At 40.0% G+C, this 26,282-nt stretch overlaps 1 protein-coding gene across 2 annotated transcripts in view; it reads left to right on the top strand.

The window, feature by feature from the left end:
* SPHKAP (SPHK1 interactor, AKAP domain containing) overlaps positions 1-26,282 on the top strand; it is a 136,134-nt gene that overhangs the window by 20,543 nt on the left and 89,309 nt on the right. The gene's annotated exons all lie outside the window — the stretch shown is intronic.

Genomic DNA, 26,282 nt, shown 5'->3' on the forward strand with positions numbered 1-26,282 from the left:
TTCTTGTGACTTAGATTGTAAAGGCGTATTGTTGATATGAGAAATCAACACTGTGATCTCTCCTTCCTTTATGAAGTAGTCTGCTTCCTGTATGTTCTACAAAGCTATATGTTTCATTTTAACTGAAATTACCTAGCTCTTATGGGGTCATAATTACAGAAATTGGGGGAGAATATTTCCAAAGAGGAGAGAAATGTAATTCTCATGACTAAGTTGAGAGCATCAGCTCAGAGCTATTCCTAGAAGTAAGTTGCATGCCAGCATTTATGTTAAAAGAAAAAAAAAGAAAAAGAAGAAGCTGAAAATGGGATGGAGAAGCTTTTTAAATATAATGAGCAGAACCAGAATTGGCAGACAGAGAATGTAAAACATTTCACACTGCAGAGTCTCATAGCCCAAGGAAAACAGAGTCCATTCAACACACTTAATTCAATCTCTTTGTTTAGGCAAAATGATTTGATTGTGCTATTTTGGGGACTTTTTAATCCCTTGTCCAGAAAACCAGTTGATGGCTAAAAATCTTTGGTGAAAACAAAAAGGATTAGGTGGTGAGTTTTTTAACAGCGATACCCTCTTTGGAAATTCAGGTCTAAGATGCGGTAGAAAAATTCAGACATTTGCTGATACTAATCTCTAATTATACAGCTATGAATTGCAAAAGGGAGAGAAATGGAGAGGAAAAGCTATCAGCATCTACACTTCAGTCAAAGGCTTCATCCTGGCAGCTCCTATCTAAAGGAATCTGTCATTTGCAGCAGGCACAAAAGTTGAGGCACTAACAATTGCATAATAAAGGGCAAGGAGGCCTTTTCTAAACTTTATATTTTGGGAATCTGTATTGAAGACCTACAATTAGAAATGATAGATTTATAGCCAAAGTTAAGATTACCATTGGATCTTAGATCTCCCTAAGCGTAGGAAAGTTCTACTCACAACCCCTGCCCCAATCTCAAGGAACTCACATTCGGACATAAAACTGTATGACTTTCTTTCTTAATTCTTTGTCCCTTTACAGTTTCTAATGACGTCAGTGAGTTTGAGCTAGCTGATTCATACTGTCTTTATGGTTCTTTCTATTCCTCCCCAAAGGGGAAAAATCTAAACACAAATAAAAGGCATACTGGAAGGTTTATTTTTCTGCAAGAGTTTATAATAAATGAAACTGACTCAAATGTTGAAAATTGTCCATGACTGTAAACTTTAAAGAAATTTCAGACTCCCTATGAAAAATAAACCTTAATCTCCTAAAAAGTACTTTGTAGTTTACTTTTTCTTAGTTTACAAGTCCTTTCTCTCTTAGTTGGCACAGAAACAGTCTAGACCTGGACATTGCTGAAGCGACGCTATTATCTAGAGGGAAACAGAGCTGATCTACAGCAGTGGTCGGCCTGCCCCTGGTGGCCCAGCAGTACAGAATCCACCTGCCAATGCAGGAGACGCAAGAGATTCAGGTTCAATCCCTAGGTCAGGAGGGAAGATCCCCAGGAGACGAAAACAGCAACCCACTCCAAAATTCGTGCCTGAAAAATTCCCTGGAGAGAGGAGCCAGGTGGGCTGTAGTCCATGGTGTCGCCAAAGACTCAGACATGATTTAGTGACTAAACAACAGCAACGACACAGCACTGGTGGAAAGGACAAGAATTTCTTGCCCAAAACAGCTACACACAAGGAAGAAGTAGCCACATGGTCAGGGGAAAAGTACATAATTCGTCTTCCAAGCAAATTCTCCTCAGTAGGATAAACATGAAAGTGTAGTTTAAGGAAACCATAATACTGTGTTTTAAAATAATATCTTCATTAAAGTCTAGTTTAAGAAATTATTCTAAAGAGATCATCCTGAATCTACATCTATTAACGAATAATCACAACTGAATTCTGAGGACCCTCTAGCAAAGTTGCCGCATATTTTATTACTTTGTACTCTGTTCTAACTCTGGGGGATGCTCTGCTGTGTTAACTGTTGCTTCTTTAAGTCATTTCTTCTAGATCAAACTTTGTATACAGCTGTTTCACATCCAGTTTTGATTGGCTTGTTATCCATCATGCTAAACTCTTAAGTATCTGGATTTGCAGTTTCTCATGGCACCCCACTCCAGTGCTTCTGCCTGGAAAATCCCATGGACGGAGGAGCCTGGTGGGCTGCAGTCCATGGGGTCGCTCAGAGTTGGACAGAACTGAGCGACTTCACTTTCACTTTTCACTTGCATGCATTGGAGAAGGAAATGGCAATCCACCCCAGTGTCCTTGCCTGGAAAATCCCAGGGATGGGGGAGCCTTGTGGGCTGCCATCTATGGGGTCACACAGAGTCGGACACGACTGAAGTGACTTAGCAGCAGCAGTGGCAGCAGAACTAAGTGCTTCAGAGTACCAATATTTTCTGAAGACAAGATCTTCATTTAAAATTTTTACTGAAGGACAGTCTCAGGCATGGAAGCCCTTCAGGGTGTTATGGGCATGGGTCAGTACAGCTGTTTGTTCTCAAGCATCAAACGAGCTTCACAAATCAGATTTGACCATTATCTCAGTAAAGAACTGCTTTCACTTCATAGCTAAAATGATGTGTCTTAGTGAGCTGTCTGAAACTATCAGAAATACAATAAGTGCTCTGTCGTGATCTATATGGGAAAAGAATCTAAAAAAGAGTGGATATATGTATATGTATAACTGATTCACATTGTCTTACAGCAGAAACTAACACAACATTTTAAGTCAACTATGTTCCAATTAAAAATCAAAAATATAATAATAAAATTAAAAAAGAAATATGATAGGCAAGTCAAACTTGAGAGAAATCTGACTCAGAAGCCCCCTGAAAGTCACTCTTAATATTTTTTCCAAAAGAGATTAAATATGAAAACTGTTGTTTTGCTTTTGTAAATAGAGTTGGCTCCGCAGATGGCTCAGTGGGTTCAGAATCTGGCTGTAATGCAGGAGACACAGGAGATGTGGATTCGATCCCTGGTCAGGATGATCCTCTGGAGGACAGAATGGCAAACTGCTCCAGTATTCCTGCCTGGAGAATCCCATGGACAGATGATCCTATGGGCTACAGTCCATAGGATCACAAAGAGTCCGACATGACTGAACGACTGAGCACGGAGCACAATCAAACTACATTATGTTTTTTTATTTCTGATTTGCCATTCTGAGGGAAAAAGCATATATCAGCCTTGGAAATTTTTTTAATCTAATTATTAAAAGAGGAATGTAGAATAATAACGTTGGAAGCCAATATCTAAATCCAGAAGCTGAGGCATTATCTTAGTAGAAGTCCTTAACTTGAGTGGTAGGATGTGGATGTTTTAGGAAGCCTGACATTTTTAAATTAAAAACTAATTTAGTTACTTTTTAACCCCCTATTTCTCTTTCAGTTCAGTTCAGTCGCTCAGTTGCGTTTGACTCTTTTCGACCTGGAGGACTGTAGCACACCAGGCTTCCGTGTTCATCACCAACTCCCAGAGCCTGCTCAAACTCATGTCCATTGAGTCAGTGATACCATCCAACCATCTCATCTTCTGTTATCCCCTTCTCCTCCTGCCTTCAATCTTTCCCAGCATCAGGGTCTTTTCCAATGAGTCAGTTCCTCATATCAGGTGGCCAATGCATCACTCCTTCCAATGAATATTCGGGACTGATTTCTTTTAGGATTGAATGGTTTGATCTCCTTGCTGTCCAAGGGACTCTCAAGAGTCTTCTCCAACACCACAGCTCAAAAGCATCAATTTTTCAGCACTCAGCACTCTTTATAGTCCAACTCTCACATCCATACGTGACGACTGGAAAAAACGTAGCTTTGACTACATGGACCTTTGTTGGCAACGAAATGTCTCTCTGCTTTTTAATATGCTGTCTAGGTTGGTCATAGCTTTTTTTCCAAGGAGCAACCATCTTTTAATTTCATGACTTCAGTCACGAAAATCATCTGCAGTGATTTTAGAGGCCAAGAAAATAAACTCTGTCACTGTTTCCATTGTTTCCCCATCAATTTACCATGAAGTGATGGAACCAGATGCCATGATCTTCATTGTTTGAATGTTGAGATTTAAGTCAGCTTTTTCACTCTCGTCTTTCACTTGCACAAGAGGCTCTTCAGTTCCTCTTCACTTTCTGCCATAAGGGTGATGTCATCTTGCAAATCTGAGATTATTGATATTTCTCCCGGCAATCTTGATTCCAGCCTGTGTATCATCCAGCCTGGCATTTCTCATGATGTACTCTGCATATAAGTTAAGTAAGCAGGGTGACAATATACAGCCTTGGCGTACTCCTTTCCCCTTTGGAACCAGTTTGTTGTTCCATGTCCAGTTCTAACTGTTGCTTCTTGACCTGCATGCAGGTTCTCAGGAGGCAGATCAGGTGGTCTTATATTCCCATCTCTTTAAGAATTTTCCACAATTTGTTGTAATCCACAAAAAGGCTTTGGCGTAGTCAATAAAGCAGAAGTAGATGTTTTTCTGGAACTCTTCTGCTTTTCCTATGATCCAACAGATGGCAGTTTGATCTCTGGACCTCTGCCTTTTCTAAATCCAGCTTGACCAACTGGAAGTTCTCAGTTCATGCACTGTTGAAGGCTAGCTTGGAGATTTTTTAGCATTCTTTGCTAGCTCACATACTTTGCTAGCATGTAAGATGAGTGCAATTGTGTGGTAGTTTGAATATTCTTTGACATTGCCTTTCTTTGGGATTGGAATGAAAATTGACCTTTTTTCTGTCCTTTGGCCACTGCTGAGCTTTCCAACTTTGCTGGCATATTGAGTGCAGCACTTTAACAGATAGCATCATCTTTTAAGACTTGAAATAGTTCAGCAGAATTCCATCAGCTACACTAGCTTTGTTCATAGTTATGCTTCCTCTGGCCCACTTGACCTCAAACTCGAGAATGTCTGGCTCTAGGTGAGTGATCACACCATCGTGGTTATATGGGTCATTAAGTTATTTTTTGTATAGTTTCTCTGAGTATTCTTGCCACCTTTTCTTAATATCTTCTGCTTCTGTTAAGTCCATACCATTTCTGTCCTTTATTGTGCCCATCTTTGCATGAAATGTTCCTTTCGTATCTCTCATTTTCTTGAAGAGTTCTCCAGTCTTTCCCATTCTGTTGTTTTCCTCTGTTTCTTTGTATTGATCGCTGAGGAAGGCTTTCTTATCTCTCCTTGCTGTTCTTTGGAACTCTGCATTCAGATGGGTATATCTTTCTTTCTCTCTTTTGCCTTTAGCCTCTCTTCTGAGCTACTTGTAGGGCTTCCTCAGACAACCATTTTGTCTGTTTGCATTTCTTTTTCATGGGGATAGTCTTGATGCCTGTCTCCTGTACAATGTCACAAACCTCCATCCATAGTTCTTCAGGCACTCCTCTGTCTATCAGATCTAATCCCTTGAATCTATTTGTCACTTCCACTGTATAATCGGAAGGGATTTGATTTAGATCATACCTGAATGGTCTAGTAGTTTTTCCCTACTTTCTTCAATTTAAGTCTGAATTTGGCAATAAGGAGTTCATGATCTGAGCCACAGTCAGCTCCCAGTTTTGTTTTTGCTGACTGTAGAGAGCTTTTCCATCTTTGGTTGCAAAAAATATAATCAGTCTGATTTTGGCATTGACCATTTGGTGATGTCCATGTATAGAGTCATCTCTTGTGTTGTTGGAAGAGAGTGTTTGCTATGACCAGTGAATTCTCTTGGCAAAACTCTGTTAGCCTTTGCCATGCTTTATTTTGTACTCCCAAGGCCAAACTTGCCTGTTACTCTAGGTATCTCTTGACTTCCTAGTTTTGCATTCCAGTCCCCTATGATGAAAAGGACATCTTTTTTGGGTGTTAGTTCTAGAAGTTCTCGTAGATCCTCATAGAACCATTCAACTTCAGCTTCTTCAGCATTAGTGGTTGGGACATAGACTTGGATTGCTGTGATATTGAATGGTTTGCCTTGGAAACGAACAGAGATCATCCTGTCATTATTGAGACTGCACACAAGTACTACATTTGGGACTCTTTTGTTGACTATGATGGCTACTCCATTTCTTCTAAGGGATTCTTGCCCACAGTAGCAGAAATAATGGTCACATGAGTTAAACTCACCCATTCCAGTCCATTTTAGTTTGCTGATTGCTAAAATGCTGATGTTCATTCTTACCATCTCCTGTTTGACCACTTCCAATACCTTGCTTCATGGACATAATATTCAGATTCCTATGCAATATTACTCTTTATAGCATCAGACCTTGCTTCCATCACCAGTCACATCCAGAATTGGGTGTTCTTTTTGCTTTGGTTCTGCCTCTTCATTCTTTCTGGAGTTGTTTCTCCACTGATCTCCAGTAGCATGCTGGGCACCTACCAAGCTGGTGAGTTCATCTTTCAGGGTCCTATCTTTTTGCCTTTTCATACTGTTCATGGTGTTCTCAAGGCAAGAATACTGAAGTGGTTTGCCATTCCCTTCTCCAGTGGACTACATTTTGTCAGAACTCTCCACCATGACCCATCTGTCTTGGGTGGCCCTACATGACATGGCTCATAGTTTCCTTGAGTTAGACAAGGCTGTGGTCGATGTGATCCATTTGCTTAGTTTTCTGTGATTGTGGTTTTCATTCTGCCTGCCCCTTGATGAATAAGGATAAGAGACTTATCATTTTGCTCTTGACTAGAATTTAATTCTAATTTTTCCAGAACTATCTTTTGGTTTAATGCTTCATTAAAATTGCCTTGAAATTCACATTATTTCTATTCATAGTTACAGGCAGCTCTTTCCTTACTGATCATTTTAAGACTTTTGGCTATCACCCTGCAAATAAATTATACCCTTTAGCATGCATTTTAACTGATGAATCTTGGCATTTGAAAATGTTTTGCATTTGCCTTAAATTTGTGAATAAATTAATAAGATTTTCAAGCAGTCTTTAAAATTTCAGACATGATATTGTGAAACTAGGAAGATATTTGACAGCTGTTCAATGGGTCTCTGATGTGAGTGAAACCCAGGGGCAACAATGACAGAATGCTATCTTGAATGACTGCTTTTTATTGTCCAAATAAAATATTATTTCTCCAAATATGTCTGTATCTAGTCTTTTCTGAAACTTAGTAGAAAAGTTAAGGAAGAGACAAATAGCCCACTTGATAAGTTGGTCTATGGAAAAATCTAGGTTTACATGATTAAGGAAATATAAAATGTGAAGAGATATTTACATGATCTGGTACAGATATTTACCAAGTTTTCAAGGAACTATTAATGTGTGTTTTTTTTTCCCCTAAAAGAATAAGCTTTGGAACTTCCTTTTTAATTCTTTAACTTTAGGCTTACAGAAAACTTGCATGAAGAGTGCAAAGAATTCGCAGATTCCTGACATGCAAAAATGTTATTGTACATGTTTCACCCTCTCCTTTGTGCATGTATATGCTTCTGTGTGTAAATATACAGAGGTGCTTTTTTTCCTAAAACTTTTGAGAATGACACAATGCCCCTTTATCCCTGCATACTTTGGTGTGAAATGTAAATATTTGAAATCCAAGTTGAACCCAGAGTTGCAGAAACCCTTGTTTAGGCGAGGAACTCAGTACCCACTGCACAATGGTATTCTTTAAATATTTATTCAGCAGTTTTCAAGGAGAAGCTACATTCTGCCTGCAAAAAGTGAAAAATCAAAGGATGATGATGGAAGTCAGACAGACTGAGCAAAACAAAAGCTCTAGATAAAACAGACAAAGCAAAGCAGCATGAGGCTGTAGAGCTGGACCATGAGACCTCACTCACCTGGGCAGTAGCCTTGGAGACATCTTAAAAATCCAAGCATCCCGGAGAAAACTTTTGTCTCTCAGTCAAATGAAAGTTTCACTGAACCTTCCCAAGCTTTTAGAAGCCAGTGAATTGGAAAGGCACTTTATTGTGAAGCATGACCCAGAGGGATGGTAGAGAAAGGAGTTTCCCACAAATCAACTGGGTGGCTTTACATTTATGAAGGTCATGTGCAAGAAACTAAAACCTAGAAGAGTGATCAACAAACTGAGAAAAAGCTTTTGATAAATAATTTGAGGGCTGAGTCTAAACTGTGTGGCCAGTCAATACTGCAGTAGTTTGGAGGTCAGATGGTAAAGAATCTGCCTGTGATGCGGGAGACCTGGATCCGATCCCTGTGTCAGGAAGATCCCCTGGAGAAGGAAATGGTAACCCACTCCAGTATTCTTGCCTGGAGAAACCCATGAACAGGGGGGTTGCAAGGAGTTGGACACGACTGAGCTACTAACACGTTCACACTTTGACTTTCAATTTGGGAGTAAGTCTTAGGCTTAGTCCATACATTTATCAGTGTCTTAGATCCTGAAACTGTTCAGGAGGATGTTTTTATAAGTTTGCTGCTGCTGCTAAGTCGCTTCAGTCGTGTCCGACTCTGTGCGACCCCATAGATGGCAGCCCACCAGGCTCTGCCGTTCCTGGGATTCTCCAGGCAAGACCACTGGAGTGGGTTGCCATTTCCATCTCCAGTGCATGAAAGTTACTTTGATTGAAAATTGAATCCAAATTCTATGTCCTAAAGTGAAAGTTGCTCAGTCATGTCTGACTGTGACTCCATAGACTGCAGCCCACCAGGCTCCTCCTAAGCTATAGGTAAAATGATACATAATAAAAATTAAGATCATTGACTTTGTTTACTGTCCCAGAAATTACAATATATGTGCTCAGATTTTCAGTCATGTCTGACTCTGCAGCTTCATAGACTGTAGCCCACCAGGCTCCTCTGTCCATGGGATTTCCTAGGAAAGAATACTGGAGTTGTTGTTGTTCAGTCTCTCAGTCATGTCTGACTCTTTACAACCTCAAGGACTACAACATCCCAGACTTCCCTGTCTTTCACCATCTCCCCAATCTTGCTCAAACTCATGTGCATTGAGTCGTGGGTGATGCCATCCAACTGTATCATCCTGTGTTGTCACCTTCTCCTCTGGCCTTCAATCTCTCCCAGCTTCAGGGTCTTTTCTAATGTGTCAGCTCTTCACATCAGGTGGCCAAAGTATTGGAGTTTCTGCTTCAGCATCAGTCCTTCCAATGAATATTCAGAATTAATTTCCTTTAGGATTGACTGGTTTGTTCTCCTTGCAGTCCAAGGGACTCTCAAGAGTCTTCTCCAACACCACAGTTCAAAAGCATCAATTCTGTGGCATTCAGCCTTCTTTATGGTCCAACTCTCACATCCATACATGACTACTGGAAAAACCCTAGCTTTGACTATATGGACTTTTGTTAGAAAAGTAGATTGCCATTTTATCTAAGCATTAAATAAGTGGAATGAGACTTGTAATATTTCATAATAGAAACCAAGGCTCCCAGTGTAATTATTTATTAAAAATATGCTTCTATGTATTAAACAAAACACTTTAATGAACTGAATGAAAAAAAGAAGTCAAGGATAACTGCTATGTTTTTGACATAAGCTCTTAGGTGGATTTAAGTTACCGTGATGGGGGAGACTAAGGGTTGGGAGAAGTAGTTGGAGGTAGGAGGAGGGAGATGATTCTGAGCATCTTTTAATTATCCAGGTAGAAATGTCAACTTGGTAGGTAGATGTACAAATAGGAATTGTTGGCAAGATTAAGAAGAGAGAGAAGGGATTTGAGGGCAGAAAGTAGAGATCAGTCACACCAGGGAGAATGTATAGAAGAAGGGAGCTTGTAACTGTGAGCTGGAGTATTCTGATAAGTGCTCATACAAGGATCCCCATCTCCCAAGGTCCCCACAAAAGCAAGAGATTATTTTTTAAGCATGTAAGTCTGAATTTCAAATACACAATGAAATGTTTTATGTATCCTGGTATTTTTGTCACTAAAAATACAGACAGATGAATAGATCTGAATGTACTTTTAAACTTGGGTATTCAAACCATTCTCAGTTTTTTTAAAAAATTAATTTTGACAAAAGAATCTCGTTATTAAAATAGCTCGGAATAGTTTTGAATTTCATATTTCAAACAATTCCTGCAATTACAGCAATTTTCCTTTGAGTAAAAAGCCAATCAGTCAACAAAAACCAAGAGCAGTAAACACTGTTTCTCATTAAAATACCTTTAAGCTTCAAGGATATTTATTACATAGTTTAGTTATCTCTTTAGCCGAATTATTTGTTTTGGTAACTTGTCCTTCTTGATCAGTTATTCCAAAATCCCAGGAAAACTAGTCAGAAGTAACAGCATTATTTTTTTTTTCATAACTTAGAGTCTAAAGGTTAAAAAAAATAAATAAGAGGAAGAAACAAAGTGTGCCTGGCTAATGACCACCATAGAATGTCTGTTTTCAGTTCCAAGCCTCTGGGGTATTATTTCTCTTCTATAATAATGACACAAACTCACCCCTAGACCTTTATTAAAAATGAGAAAGTGCTTCAAGCAGAAATGCTGCCCTTCTACCCTTTTGTATTACACTCTTTACCAGAGACAGCCCTCACTATATATTCCAAACAGTGCCTGGCAGGTCAGCTGGTTCATAGCTTCTATGGTGTTAGTGGAATTTAATTGGATTATATGGAGGCATTCAGTGTACTTGCCAGAATTATCTGAATTAGCTGAAAAGAGTGAAGGAAAGTTTGTCCATTGCTAAGTTATGCCTTCCTTGTGGGCTTCCCAGGTGGCTCAGGGCTAAAGAGTCTGCCCACAATGCAAGAGATGCATGTTTGATCCCTGGGTCAGGAAGATAGCCTGGAGAAGGAAATGGCAACCCACTCCTGTATTCTTGCCTGGGAAATCCCATGGACAGAGGAGCCTGTCAGGCTATAGTCCATGGGGTCGCAAAGAGTCAAAGCTTGGTGACTAAAGAACAGCAACAGTTATGCCTCAGGTTTGATTTAATAGGACCATTAAAGAGACAGCCTAAGTCAGCAGACGAGACTGACTGACTAACACTTTCAGAGGTCAGCAGTATCTAAGGTGATTTTGCTAGGTACCCAGGGATGAATTCTTCCAGAAGAGAGTCTTCCAATCTTCGGCACCATTGCCAAACAAATGTCTTCATTCTTAATGAAAGTATTCTTCGCATTGGCATTCCTAGCATGTACACATACATTTACATACATGCTTCCCCTCCTCCTTTATGAATATTAATTCATATGTCCTTCCAAATCCTCTTTAAAAAGCAAATATTAAAACAAGCAAAACACTTTCTTTGACCCTCTCCCTGTGAAACCACTCTCCCTATGTTCCTCCTTCTCTTGACCACCAAACTTCAGATCAGATCAGTCGCTCAGTCGTGTCCGACTCTTTGCGACCCCATGAATCGCAGCATGCCAGGCCTCCCTGTCCATCACCAACTCCTGGAGTTCACTCAGACTCACGTACATCGAGTCAGTGATGATATCCAGCCATCTCATCCTCTGTCGTCCCCTTCTCCTCTTGCCCCCAATCCCTCCCAGCATCAGAGTCTTTTCCAATGAGTCAACTCTTTGCTTGAGGTGGCCAAAGTACTGGAGTTTCAGCTTTAGCAGCATTCTTTCCAAAGAAATCCCAGGGCTGATCTCCTTCAGAATGGACTGGTTGGATCTCCTTGCAGTCCAAGGGACTCTCAAGAGTCTTCTCCAACACCAAAGTTCAAAAGCATCAATTCTTCGGTGCTCAGCTTTCATCACAGTCCAACTCTCACATCCATACATGACCACAGGAAAAACCATAGCCTTGACTAGACGAACATTTGTTGGCAAAGTAATGTCTCTGTTTTTCAATATGCTATCTAGGTTGGTCATAACTTTCCTTCCAAGGAGTAAGCATCTTTTAATTTCATGGCTGCGGTCACCATCTGCAGTGATTTTGGAGCCCAAAAAATAAAGTCTGACACTGTTTCCACTGTTTCCCCGTCTATTTCCCATGAAGTGATGGGACCAGATGCCATGATCTTTGTTTTCTGAATGTTGAGCTTTAAGCCAACGTTTTCACTCTCCACTTTTACATTCATCAAGAGGCTTTTGAGTTCCTCTTCACTTTCTGCCATAAGGGTGGTATCATCTGCATATCTGAGGTTATTGATATTTCTCCCGGCAATCTTGATTCCAGCTTGTGTTTCTTCCAGTCCAGCGTTTCTCATGATGTACTCTGCATATAAGTTAAATAAACAGGGTGACAATATACAGCCTTGATGTACTCCTTTTCCTATTTGGAACCAGTCTGTGGTTCCATGTCCAGTTCTAACTGTTGCTTCCTGACCTGCATACAAATTTCTCAAGAGGCAGGTCAGGTGGTCTGGTATTCCCATCTCTTTCAGAATTTTCCACAGTGTATTGTGATCCACACAGTCAAAGGCTTTGGCATAGTCAATAAAGCAGAAATAGATGTTTTTATGGAACTCTCTTGCTTTTTCCATGATCCACCAGATGTTGGCAATTTGATCTCTGGTTCCTCTGCCTTTTCTAAAACCAGATTGAACATCTGGAAGTTCACGGTTCACATACTGCTGAAGCCTGGCTTGGAGAATTTTGAGCATTACTTTACTAGCATGTGAGATGAGTGCAATTGTGCAGTAGTTTGAGCATTCTTTGACATTGCCTTTCTTTGGGATTGGAATGAAAACTGACCTTTTCCAGTCCTTTGGCCACTGCTGAGTTTTCCAAATTTGCTGGCATATTGAGTGCAGCACTTTCATAGCATCATCTTTCAGGATTTGAAATAGCTCAACTGGAATTCCATCACCTACACTAGCTTTGTTCGTAGTGATGCTTTCTAAGGCCCACTTGACTTCACATTCCAGCATGTCTGGCTCTAGGTCAGTGATCACACCATCGTGATTATCTGGGTCGTGAAGCTCTTTTTTGTACAGTTCTTCTGTGTATTCTTCTGTGTATTCTTGCCACCTCTTCTGAGTATCTTCTGCTTCTGTTAGGTCCATACCATTTCTGTCCTTTATCGAGCCCATCTTTGCATGAAATGTTCCTTTGGTATCTCTGATTTTCTTGAAGAGATCCCTAGTCTTTCTCATTCTGTTGTTTTCCTCTATTTCTTTGCACTGATCGCTGAAGAAGGCTTTCTTATCTCTTCTTGCTATTCTGGGCCACTATCTGGCTATCTTAGCTTTCTGCTGAAATTGTTCTTATCCACTGACGTGTTGTCACTGCTTATGTTACTGACTTTTGAGTACAACAAACTAAACTCATACCCCCACCCAGCTTCTGAAGAGTAGTTATTTTTTTTCCATGGCTTCCTGAACATCATTCTCTCTTCTAATTATTTCCCTACCTCTCGTATCATTTCTCCTCTGTCTTTTTCCTGGACTTCTGCTTCTGTCTTTTTCCTGGACTTCCCAACCTAGCACTTAAATGTGGCTTTTCCCAAAGGCCTGTGCAAAAGCCTATCCTTTCTTTCTCACAGCTCTCACTGGATCATTCATCCATAACTAATGGCTATAGCCACATCTATATACCAATGATTGCCGTCTCAGGACTACAGACTTCTTTCCAAGTGCCTGTTAGATAAACTCATCTGAAAAATCTCAAAAATAACACATAATCAACATAAATTAGGTAAATATCCAAAAATATGGTCCTTCTCCCAAAATTTCTGTTGATGGTTTTGTAATCTACACATTTTCCCAGGCTGTAGTCCTTAGAACCACACTCATCTTATTTTTCTCTTAGGCTTCATCTCTAATTGATTATCAAAAGTTGTTTTTATTTCTCAGTTCTTGTTTAATGCCCCACATATTTCTTCTAAATATTTAATGTGCAAAAATCTAAAGCAAACACAGAAAACAAGAGACAAAAAAACAAAGAAGACCTTAGCAATCCTGAAAGTCCACTGGTATTTTGGTATCTTTCTCTCCTGAGTTCCTTTGTAGCATCAAATTCCTAGACTTACTTTAAGGTTCTAGTGTTACAAATAATTGCATTAGCAGTTACCCTGCTACCATGCTGTGTCACATAATTCCTCAGGGGCCCCTTAGTCAGTTCAGTATCTAATTCAAGACCATGACTCTAGTTTTTAATTGAATTGAATATGAATTCCAAGGGGATATGGATATGATTCACCCTGTTATCCTGGGTTTTATATTTTAAAACTTTTTATTTTGTGTTGGGGTGGTGTGCTGCGATTCATGGGGTCGCAGAGTCAGACATGACTGAGCGACTGAACTGAACTGAACTGAATAGTCGATTAACAATGTTATGATAGTTTCAGGTGGACAACAGAGGAACTCAGCCATACATATACATGTATCCATTCTCCCATAAACTCCCCTCCCATCCAGGCTGCTGCATAGCATTGAGCAGAGTTCTATATATATGCTACACAGTAGGTCGTTATTGGTTATCCATTTTAAATGTAGCAATGTGTGCATATCCATCCTAGTTTTTAAAGGGCATTGCAAAATGACGGGTTGAGGAAGAAGCACTTTGACACTGGTACTCTCTGACATTGAAGATACAATCACAATATTCGTTTGCCAGAGCCTAGCAGCAGCCCCATGTATGCATTCGTCATGTCTGACTCTGTGACCCCACTGAGGAGAGCATGACAACTCACTGCAGTAATTTTGCCTGGAGAATCCCCATGGACAGAGGAACCTGGCAAGGCTATGGACTATAGGGTCACAAAGAGTCGGACATGACTGAAATGATTTAGCATGCATGCACACAGCAGCAGCCCCAAAATAAAATAGCTTAAGTAAGCATATTTAAACACATGCTAAACTAACAGAATGTACTAGAGTTCTCCTATAGTGCCAAACTACCAGTAAGGCTGAAGAAGCTGAAGTTGAACAGTTCTATGAAGACCTACAAGACCTTTTAGAACTAATACCCAAAAAAGATGTCCTCCTCATTATAGGGGACTGGAATGCAAAAGTAGGAAGTCAAGAAACACCCGGAATAACAGGCAAATTTGGCCTTGGAATACGGAATGAAGCAGGGCAAAGGCTAATAGAGTTTTGCCAAGAGAATGAATGCACTGGTCATAGCAAACACTCTCTTCCAACAACACAAGAGAAGACTCTACACAGGGACATCACCAGATGGGCAGCACCAAAATCAAATTGATTATATTCTTTCAAGCCAAAGATGAAGAAGCTCTATACAGTCAGCAAAAACAAGACCAGGAGCTGACTGTGGCTCAGATCATGAACTCTTTATTGCCAAATTCAGACTTAAATTGAAGGAAGTAGGGAAAACCACTAGACCATGCAAGTATGACCTAAATCAAATCCCTTATGATTATACGGTGGAAGTGAGAAATAGATTTAAGGGACTAGAACTGATCGATAGAGTGCCTGATGAACTATGGATGGAGGTTCGTGACATTGTACAGGAGACAGGGATCAAGACCATCCCCATGGAAAAGAAATGCAAAAAAGCAAAATGGCTGTCTGGGAGGCCTTACAAATAGCTGTGAAAAGAAGAGAAGTGAAAAGCAGAGGAGAAAAGGAAAGATATAAGCATCTGAATGCAGAGTTCCAAAGAATAGCAAGGAGAGATAAGAAAGCCTTCCTCAGCAATCAATGCAAATAAATAGAGGAAAACAATAGAATGGCAAAGACTAGAGATCTCTTCAATAAAATTAGAGATACCAAGGGAACATTTCATGCAAAGATGGGCTTGATAAAGGCCAGAAATGGTATGGACCTAACAGAAGCAGAAGATATTAAGAAGAGGTGGCAAGAATACACAGAACTGTTCAAGAAAGAGCTTCACGACCCAGATAATCACAATGGTGTGATCACTCACCTAGAGCCAGACATCCTGGAATGTGAAGTCAAGTGGGCCTTAGAAAACATCACTACGAACAAAGCTAGTGGAGGTGATAGAATTCCAGTGTACCTATTTCAAATCCTGAAAGATGATGCTGTGAAAGTGCTGCATTCAATATGCCAGCAAATTTGGAAGACTAAGCAGTGGCTTGGAAGGAAAGTTATGACCAACCTAGATAGCATATTAAAAAGCAGAGACATTACTTTACCAATAAAGGTCCGTCTAGTCAAGGCTATGGTTTTTCCAGTAGTCATATATGGATGTGAGAGTTGGACTGTGAAGAAAGCTGGGCACTGAACAATTGATGCTTTTGAACTGTGGTGTTGGAGAAGACTCTTGAGAGTCCCGTGGACTGCAAGGAGATCCAACCAGTCCATTCTAAAGGAGATCAGTCCTGGGTGTTCTTTGGAAGGAATGGTTCTAAAGCTGAAACCTCAGTACTTTGGCCACCTCATGCGAAGACTTGACTCATTGGAAAAGACTCTGACACTGGAAGGGATTGGGGGCAGGAGGAGAAGGGGACGACAGAGGATGAGGTGGCTGGATGGCATCACCGACTCAATGGACATGAGTCTGGGTGAACTCCAGGAGATGATGATAGACAAGGAGGCCTGGCGCGCTGCAATTCACGGGGTCGCAAAGAGTTGGACACGACTGAGCGACTGAACTGAACTGAACTGAAGTGACTAAACTTCTTTTCATGAAATTGCACACCCCAAGGACTGGAATAAATCTGAGAAGATATACTGCCCATTCCACTTACACTTCAAATGAGAAAACAAAATAGAAGTGAGGAGAAGGATTGCTCAAAGCCACGGATTGAATTAGCAGCAAGGCCAGGTCTAAAGTGCAGATCCACCAGTTCCTAGCAAAATTAATATAGCACTTTTTCAATATTCTGGTAGATCCCCTTCTACAGTAGCCATAATAATTTTATTAAAATGTAATAAGATGTACAATTTCTTTTGTAGGGTTATTTTATTTGAAGCATGAATGATTTTTATTACTAATCCATTCTGAAGACCTTAAATTATTAAAAAGTTCCAAAATATTTAGCTTTATGACTGTTTTTAGTAAATTTAAGATTGTCACGTTTTGTATACATAATACTGTCAAATTATATCTGGGGCACATATAATTATATCATTCATAGTTATAAATACCATTAAGGTTTGGGTGGCTCAGTAGTAAAGAATCCACCTGCAGTGCGGAGACATGGGTTTGATCCCTGGGTAGGGAAGATTCCCCAGGAGAAGGAAATAGCAACCCACTCCAGTATTTTTGCCTGGAACAGAGCAGCCAAGTGGGCTGCAGTCCTTGGGGTCACAAAGAGTTGGACATGACTTAACAACAAACAACAATTACGTTTGATATGTCTGTACCATCAACCAAAGCAACGTAGCCCTTGGTAACCTCGAGTGGCAGTGCCTACACTTAGTCCTCCAGCTGACATTTATTGGGTCTTATGTTGTTCAAACCACTCCACCAGAGTCTCTGAGGTATATGGAAACATGAGCAAAGATTCTCTACATTTTAAGTAGCTCAGAAAACTGGACATTTTAACTAATGCGTGCTAAGTCGCTTCAGTCATGTCCAACTCTGACACCCTATGGACTGTAGCCTGCCAGGCTCCTCTGTCCTTGGTATTCTCCAGGCAAGAATACTGGAGTGGGTTGCCAATCCCCCCCTCCAGAAGATCTTCCCAACCCAGGGATCGAATCCACGTCTCTTATGTCTCCTGCATTGGCAGACGGGTTCTTTCCCCCTAACGCCACCTGGGAAGCCCATTTCAAATAATATGCCATAATAATTCTGGATACTGATTCCACTCCCACTCTCCTGGGCTTATATTGTTGTTGTTTTCTCCAATTTCTTTTTTGGCTGGATTGGTTTAGTGAAGTTTATTTCCTTTTCATATTGTGAAGTGTTTGGTGTCACTCCTCAGAGATGCACAGCCTTGGGCCTGTGCACAGTCACCTCGACAACCATGATCCTAGCCAGTCTCTCTCTCTGACTATGTTCTCTGATCTTCCTTTTAAGCTGCCTGTTTCATTTGGTAGTACATTCCTGCATGTTAGCCTCCACTACTTGACAGGTGGTTATTCTATTGCTTTTAAAAATGCCTTGGAATATAAATTGCTCAACAGACTGATGCAATTAAACTTAGGCAGGTGTAGTTTCTGTAGTTTTGAATTTTGTTCTGACCCCATCAGAGTTCTTTTTAGATACCTTTCTAATTCACTCTAACAAACTAGCTGACTATGGTGTAGCTTGTCGATCTTAATTAAGAGAAGCTATTATTTTTAAGGATGCACTCAGGCTTGAACTTCTCTAGACACTGTCTCAAATAATCTCAGTGCCTTTTGGAAAGAGCTTCCGAGTTTTCTTTTCTTATGGATTGCCTTTCCTCCTAGGCAGCATCTCTTAAGTGGTCATGCAGGGCACTGGGTGTAACAGTAGCCTCTGATGTTCTTGGCTTGCCTTTCTAAGTTAGAACTGCTACTTTCTACAAGACACTGGAGCAAGTTCATCTTACTCTGCTCATCTCACGACAGGCCAATAAATCGAAGACAAGGTGTCGAGGCAAGGAATACGACTTGGAAAGCTGACTGACCAAGAAGATGGCTGACTAATGTCTCAAAATGATCATCTTATCCGTGTCTGGATGCCAGGTTCTTTTATAGATCAGAGATAAAGGGAGGGGAGGAAACAAAGTAAAAAGGACATTGATCTTGCAAATATCTCCTAGAATGGCAAGTCTCAGGCAGGGGATGTGTTATTTTCTTTCTGCCATCTACAAGTGGACAGGATTCTGCAAAGGCACTTTAGTTTAACAGTTAAGCAGAGGGGCAGGATTCTCTGAAGCCATTATGTGTGATTATAATAACAAAAGCAACTAAAAGCTAGTTGAAGCAACAGTTCCAACATGGAGTCAGAATTGACTTTTCCCTACAATAGCCCTAGTATTCCCAGCCTGCTGTATCTAAGTAGCACCTGGATGGGGCCCACATGCAAGAAAGAAGATCTCAGTTTCTTGGTTTCACTCACCAGGTATCTAGCCTCTTCACTTTGGAACTGGAGGGGATGAGTAATGCTGGCAGTTTCTGACTCTCAGTGAGATAAGAGAGAGTAACTCTTGTCTGGGTGTTGAGGGGACAGGAGACCCAAATGGAGCCTCAGTCAAATTGAACTGAAGGAAGCAGAGGGAGGGGAAAGGAGAAAGTGAGGTGTGGCATAAATACCACAGACTTTTTCTCTATTTGAGTTTTAGTAGATTTTCTTGAAAATCTTTCCTTTTCTCGGTGTTCTCATGACAGTTTCTAGGGAATTAAAGCATTTGTTTTATAGTTTCCCCCCTCTGCTGCCCCCCACTGCTTTGCTTCCTTCACTGAGGAGTTGGTCCAAAGAGCTCTTCATGCTGCCGTCCCAGGCCTGGAAATTTCTACTATATTTATGTTACCTGCCTGACGCTTGGAGATGTTCAAGTTTGTGACCCAGGCAGGGTTTACAATAAAGTCAGGCATTTCTCATCACCAGTTAAAGATCTTTTTATATGCTTTAGCTTTCAGCCTTGTTGAGGATAGAGCTGACATTCCTCATGAAAGTTAAGGAATCTAATTTCCCCAAAGAAGAGCATCTCATTTTCTTATAAAGTTGACAAGTGAATGTTTGGGGAGACAATCAAGATGTTTCTCAGGAAAAAAAAATAGAAGTTTCTTATAATCCATGGAGTTCAACTTCAGATGCTTCTACTGATTTTATTCTGAAAACATTTAACAGATGTCACAGTTGTCTAGAGAAGCTATCCATTAAAAACTTGTTAAATAATGATTTTTCAACTTTAAGGACTATAATTTCATCATGAGCCTAAAAAATAAACTGTAAGGGATTCCTCTTGATACTGCATGAAGTGATTCACAATATACTTTTTGGTTGGAAGCTACTTAGACGTTAAATGAGGTCTGGCAAAGGATGATAAATGTGAAATAGCTAAAACTGAGTCATTCTCTCTAGTACTAATTGTATAGCAAACCCAATTGTCTATTCATTTAATTTGTTTTTTCTGATAAAATTATATTATCAACCTCCAATAGAATTTAGTCATGTATCCTTAAAATCTGCAGAATTTTGTGAATTTTCAAGTAGAAATTCATAGATAGGTATATCTGTATCAAAGACAATTCTCTGGTCACTGTAATTTTTGTCTAATAGCATTAATAAAAAGTAGGTTGTGCAGGCTAAAAAATTTGATATTAAAATTAAGGGACACATTTCATTTATCACAACAAATTCCCAAGTGACTTGGCCTATGTGACCACAAAGCTTCCTTCCAATTTTGAAGATTCTTTTCAGATGCATATTCATTCTTCTTCAGGTAAGTTCAGTTCAGTTGCTTAGTCGTGTCTGACTCTTTGCGACCCCATGGACGGCAGCATGCCAGGCCTCCCTGTCCATCACCAACTCCTAGAGTTTACCCAAACTTATGTCCATTGAATTGGTGATGCCATCCAACTATGTCATCCTCTGCTGTCCCCTTCTCCTCCTGCCTTCAGTCTTTCTGAACATCAGGGTCTTTTCAAATGAGTCAGCTCTTCACATCAGGTGGCCAAAGTATTGGAGTTTCAGCTTCAACATCAGTCCTTCCAATGAGCACTCAGGACTGCTCTTCTTTAGGATGGACTGGTTGGATCTCCTTGCAGTCCAAGGGACTCTCAAGAGTCTTCTCCAACACCACAGTTCAAAGGCATCAATTCTTTGGCTCTCACCTTTCTTTATAGTCCAACTTTCACATCCATACATGACTACTGGAAAAACCATAGCTTTGCCTAAATGGACCTTTATTGGCAAAGTAATGTCTCTGCTTTTTAATATGCTGTCTAGGTTTCTAGGTTGGTCATAACTTTCCTTCCAAGGAGTAAACGTCTTTTAATTTCAGGGCTGCAATCACCATCTGCAGTGATTTTGGAGCCCCCAAAAATAAAGTCTGACACTGTTTCCCCATCTATTTGCCATGAAGCGATGGGACTAGATGCCATGATCTTAGTTTTCTGAATGTTTACCTTTAAGCCAACTTTTTCACTCTCCACTTTTACTTTCATCAAGAGGCTTTTTAGTTCCTCTTCACTTTCTGCCAGAAGGGTGGTTTCATCTGCATATCTGAGGTTATTGATATTTCTCCCAACAATCTTGATTCTAGCTTGTGCTTCATCCAGCCCAGCGTTTCTTATGATGTACTCTGCATATAAGTTAAATAAGTAGGGTGACAATATACAGCCTTGACATACTCCTTTTCCTATTTGGAATCAGTCTGTTGTTCCATGTCCAGTTCTAACTGTTGCTTCCTGGCCTGCATACAGATTTCTCAAGAGGCACATCAGGTGGTCTGGTATTCCCCATCTCTTTCAGAATTTTCCACAGCTAATTGTGATCCACACAGTCAAAGCAGAATCATTGTTCTTAACAGTGCAATATTGGAAGAAAGTGATATTGTGCTTAATTAGTGAAAACAGCAGAATTTTGCTGCCTTTATTTTTTTACACTGAACTTCAGCATGGTGTTCTGTTAATTCAGCAGACTGCTGTTGTTCTGGTGTTAAGTGCGTGAAAACACATTCTGTTTGCTTTGCTTAAGAAGCAGAGAACTAGGGGCATATATTTGGTTTACCTTGGTAACTGCAAATGGAAGTCATCAATCAATGTCACAGGCTTTGAGCTATTCTTATGACAACTCAATTTTATTGATTATTTTTTTTTCTTCAGTAAGTTTGTCTGTAAAGATGCTCTTTTCCCCTTTATCCATCACAGCCCTTTCTCACTCTTCATATAGGCAGAGATTTCTTTGATCTGAAGAGAAGTTCCTTCAAAGTGGGAAAACAAAGAATTAGACTTGAGCCCTGCTTATGTATCTTGAAACTGAAGGGAGACATAATTTGTTCGGGCAAAGTCCTCTTAAGTTTTTAGTTTATGAAACACTTTTGAAAACTAATCAGTCATGAACATTTTAGAAACTACCTGAAATGAAATCCCACAAGACATTTAAGATGATACAATGGGGTGCTTGAAAATTTACATCACATCATTTGTTTGAAAAACAAAACCAAAAGAACTTAAATGGCTTATAATAATCAATATTAATATTTATGTATGAATATATAAAAATGAGATATTAACAGATGGATGTTTTTGTAGTGTGTTGATAATTATGAAAAAAATTCTTGAAGACTTTCAACTTCTTTCAGATCAGCTGTGCAGGCATTTATTTGCCTTCTTATTCATAGCCATACTGCTATTAATGTCATCTCTTGTTTAAATTTCTTTAATTTTAATACTATCAGTGCCAGGAAGCCATTAATAATATATGCTATCTGTGCAAGATGAAATGGGGAAATAATAATATTATTTTTTATTATTTATTATTTCTACAGAAACCCTATGAAATACCCAGAATAGTTATTGTATGTAAAGAAATGTGCATTGGTGTTGAAAGGTTTAATGTGTGTCCAGGATCAAAAAGTGATGGACTTAATGCTTGAAATCAGGTCTCCAGTTACATTTGCTAAGCAACGATTAATTGGGAAAGTAAAGTCTTATGATTTCACATTCTTGATTTTCTAGAGACACAACTGACAAAAATGTAGTCCTCAGGCCAAATCTGGCCCACTGCTTGTTTTTGTAAATAATTTCACTGGGACACAGTCACATCCATTCCGTTCCATACTGCCTATGACTGGTTCCCCATCACCACAGAAGAGGTGGGTAAATGCAGCGAAAACTTTTGAAAGATAAACACAGCTTCTTTGCATTATTGATTTAGTATGGGTAAAAACAAGACTATTTCTGTTCTATCTGTGGAAACTGTCAGATCTGTTATACATCAAGTGTTTGAAGGACATTACTTTTCACCATCAAGACTTTAATTCGTCGATCTCTGCATAAGATTCTCAGTGTATTGAATTGTGTCTCATGGATGGAGGAGCCTGGTAGGCTGCAGTCCATGGGGTCGCACAGAGTCGGGCACGACCGAGCGACTTCACTTTCACTTTTCACTTTCATGCATTGGAGAAGGAAATGGCAACCCACTCCAGTGTTCTTGCCTGGAGAATCCCAGGAATGGGGGAGCTTGGTGGGCTGCCGTCTATGGGGTCGCACAGAGTTGGACACGACTGAAGTGACTTAGCAGCAGCAGCAGCAGAGTGACTATAAGCTCTGTGGACTGAACTTTAACTGAAGTCTTAATTTTTCTTGATAGAGAACTGTACCTTAGGATTTTAAATTCCCCAGGATATTTGATTTTCATGTTTCCACCTAAATTTGGGGTTCTTTTAATTGACTTCCCTATTCTAAAAATATACTTAATTTACCCTATTGAAAAAAAAAATGACAAGTTTTGAAATTTTTTCAAAGAATAGTTCCATGGCTGTTTCCCACAAACTCTGTTATTTTTGTTTCTCATTAGTAAAGCCTTTTTGTGCTTCACCTCTTAGTGGCTTCCAATTTCACTAGTCCAAGTGTCCTAAGAAATTACATGTTTCATAGCATTTTCTCCTGGCTTACTCTTGAGAATTAGACAGATATATTGCCTTTTCTTGTCCCTCTGAAGAGTAATCTGGCATCTTTTAGGAGAACAGTATTGCTTCCTGCATGAATCTAGCTTTTGTTTGTCTCAAAGCTATAATTACTAACTGTATTTTTAGTTCTGTAAACTCTAATTTGCCATCCCGTTTTATTGCTGCCTGTTAATCACAACCTACCAGAAGTCACAAAAGCCACGGTCTTTGAGAAATATTTGATGTGTGTTTGGCAATTCAGAAAGAAGAACAAATGCTTGTCAGCTATTTAGAAAAGGAAAGCAGGCCCTTGGTAATTCAAAGAGAGGGTGATCAGATTTCCAGAAGTAAGTTAGTGGTAGTATGCATACACACCTAAGTAAGTACACCCTAAGTAAGCACATACACCCTAAGTAAATCATTATTAATTTTAAAAATAGACACATTTGTGTATACCCAAAGACAATACACTAAAAGTTTACAACATCCATGGTATAAAAGAAAAAATGCAGGTATTATAAGAATGTTTTCATCTTTGAGGTCCATCTTAGTGATGATATTCTGTAATTTAAATTTAGTTCCATAATTATGTTCTTCCTACCTTAATAAGCATTGTACTGCACCCTGGAACTATAGTGGTGACTGGATCGACACAGTCTCTGCCTTTTTGCATTTAAAATTTTCTTGGTTTTGGAATCTTACTTTTTGATGATTATATTGGCTATCTTATATAATCAGAAACTGATTGGCAGGAATACATGTTGAAAGGACAAGGGAGAGAGAAAGAGAAGGAGGGAAGAAAGGAGGGAGGGAGGGAAGGAAGAAAATAAGGCAGGCAGGCTCAAATGAAATAAAGGCAAGTGAAAAGTGAAGTCACTCAGTCGTGTCCGACTCCTTTGTGACCCCATGGACTGTAGCCTACCAGGTTTCTCCGTCCATGGGATTTTCCAGGCAAGAATACTGAAGTGGGTTTCCACTTCCTTCTCGAGGAGATCTTCCCAACCCAGAGACTGAACCCGTTCTCCAGCATTGCAGGCAGAACTTTACTTTCTGAAATAAAGGCAAAGTTACATACAATTTGGGATACTTCACTAATTCAAGATTAACATCTTATGAACATTAACATAGAATACAGATAATGGATCTGAGATTATATCAATTAACCCCCATTATAGAACATTTTTGCATTTAAATACATGTTTTAATCACAGTATATATTTACAGAAATTTTTGCATTGCTAAGATCTCTTTTCAAATGGTCAAAAAATACTGCCTGCCTTAGCTTAAGTTGCTTAGCTTAAGGTCATAGGGGCACATTATGGAAATTTCTACCTTAGGGCTAATCTCCAAAAATTTATCTTTGTCTAGTCCATGGGGTCGCTAAGAGTTGGACACGACTGAGCGACTTCACTTTCACTTTTCACTTGCATGCATTGGACAAGGAAATGGCAACCCACTCCAGTGTTCTTGCCTGGAGAATACCAGGGACGGGGGAGCCTGGTGGGCTGCCATCTATGGGGTCACGCAGAGTCGGACACGACTGAAGCGACTTAGCAGCAGCAGCAGCAGCTGAACGGTGATTTTTTTTTTTTTTTTCTTGTTTTCTTAACACTCTCTTTGCTATTTCTTTGGGTTGTTTTCTCCTAAATTAACTCAGGTCATTGGGAATGGTTCCTTGGTCTTTCTTATGGCACCATATCACTGCTAACTTCAGATCCAAAGGCATTAATTTTATTAAAAAAAAATTGTTTCAAATGGTGGTAAGAGTAACTTAAGTAGCATATATTAAAATCACTCCGAGTGTGGCTGAGGCATGTAAACCTTCAGGCCACATGGTCCTAAAGGCAGTAGGTTTGACTCTAAACAGATAAAGTATAGCGGTCACGTGGCAATGGTTTAAGACTTCAGAGTGCACCAGAAATTATGTAATTATTGATTTGTTGTTGTTGTTTAGTTGCTAAGTTGTATCTGACTCCTTTGCAACTCCATGGACTGTAGCCTGCCGGGCTCCTCTGTCCATGGAATCTCCCAGACAAGAATATTGGAGTGGGTTGCCATTTCCTTCTCCAGGGGATCTTGCTGACCCAGAGAGATGGAACCCACCTCTTCTGCATTGGCAAACTTATTCTTTACCACAGAGCCAATAGGGAAGCCACATAATTATTGATATGTTGATGTAATTTGGAGAGCACTGTGGCATACATCCTTTCTGCATGTTCAGCAGTACATTAATAATGCAGTTTTTCTAGACTACTCACCTAAATTTTGTAGATACTCTCCTTCAGTAGTCATATGTTAACTAAAAAATATACTTACAACATGAAAGTAGAGAGTGTTTTATTTGGTGGGAACATTAGGACTTCAAGCCGGGGAGGCAGCATCTCAGGTAACCCTGAAAAACATGCCTGAGGAGGCAGGGAAAGGAGTCAGGATAGACAGAAGTTTGTAACAAAGGAGGGCAGGCAGTCTGAACATCAAAGATTACTGTTAATTAAGGAAAACCAGGTATCTCAAGGAATTTAGTGCTCTTCTAGGTCTGGGAAGATGCAAGAGTCTGGGATTATTGAAGTCATTCCTTTCATATGCACCTCTGGTGTCTGGGGCGAGCATTCTATTTTTTTATTTCTCCTATTCCCCCTCTCCCAACCCAGCTCCTCAGCAATCTCCATGGGAGGGTGGGGGAGGCAATATCTGCTGGACTGCAGGCTTTATTTTCCCTTTGAGGGGCCCTCACTAACATTTGAAGGTTTGAAAGCACTGTAGGCTGTTAGCTCTTTGTTTATTGATATGGCAGCAAATATTCCATTTCACACATCCGGCTGAATCAGAGTTGGAAAAATTCCTGCATCCCCCTACCCTCCACCTAATACCCATATGCTTTATTCAGCTCAGTTCAGTTAAGTCTCTCAGTCATATCCAACTCTGTGACCCCATGGACTGCAGCATGCCATGCCTCCTTGTCCATCACCAACTCCTGGAGTTTACCCAAACTCATGTCCGTTGAGTCAGTGATGCCATCCAACCATGTCATCC

The sequence above is a fragment of the Bos mutus genome, chromosome 2, assembly GCF_027580195.1.
Source record: "Bos mutus isolate GX-2022 chromosome 2, NWIPB_WYAK_1.1, whole genome shotgun sequence".
In the NCBI taxonomy this organism is placed as follows: Eukaryota; Metazoa; Chordata; class Mammalia; order Artiodactyla; family Bovidae; genus Bos; species Bos mutus.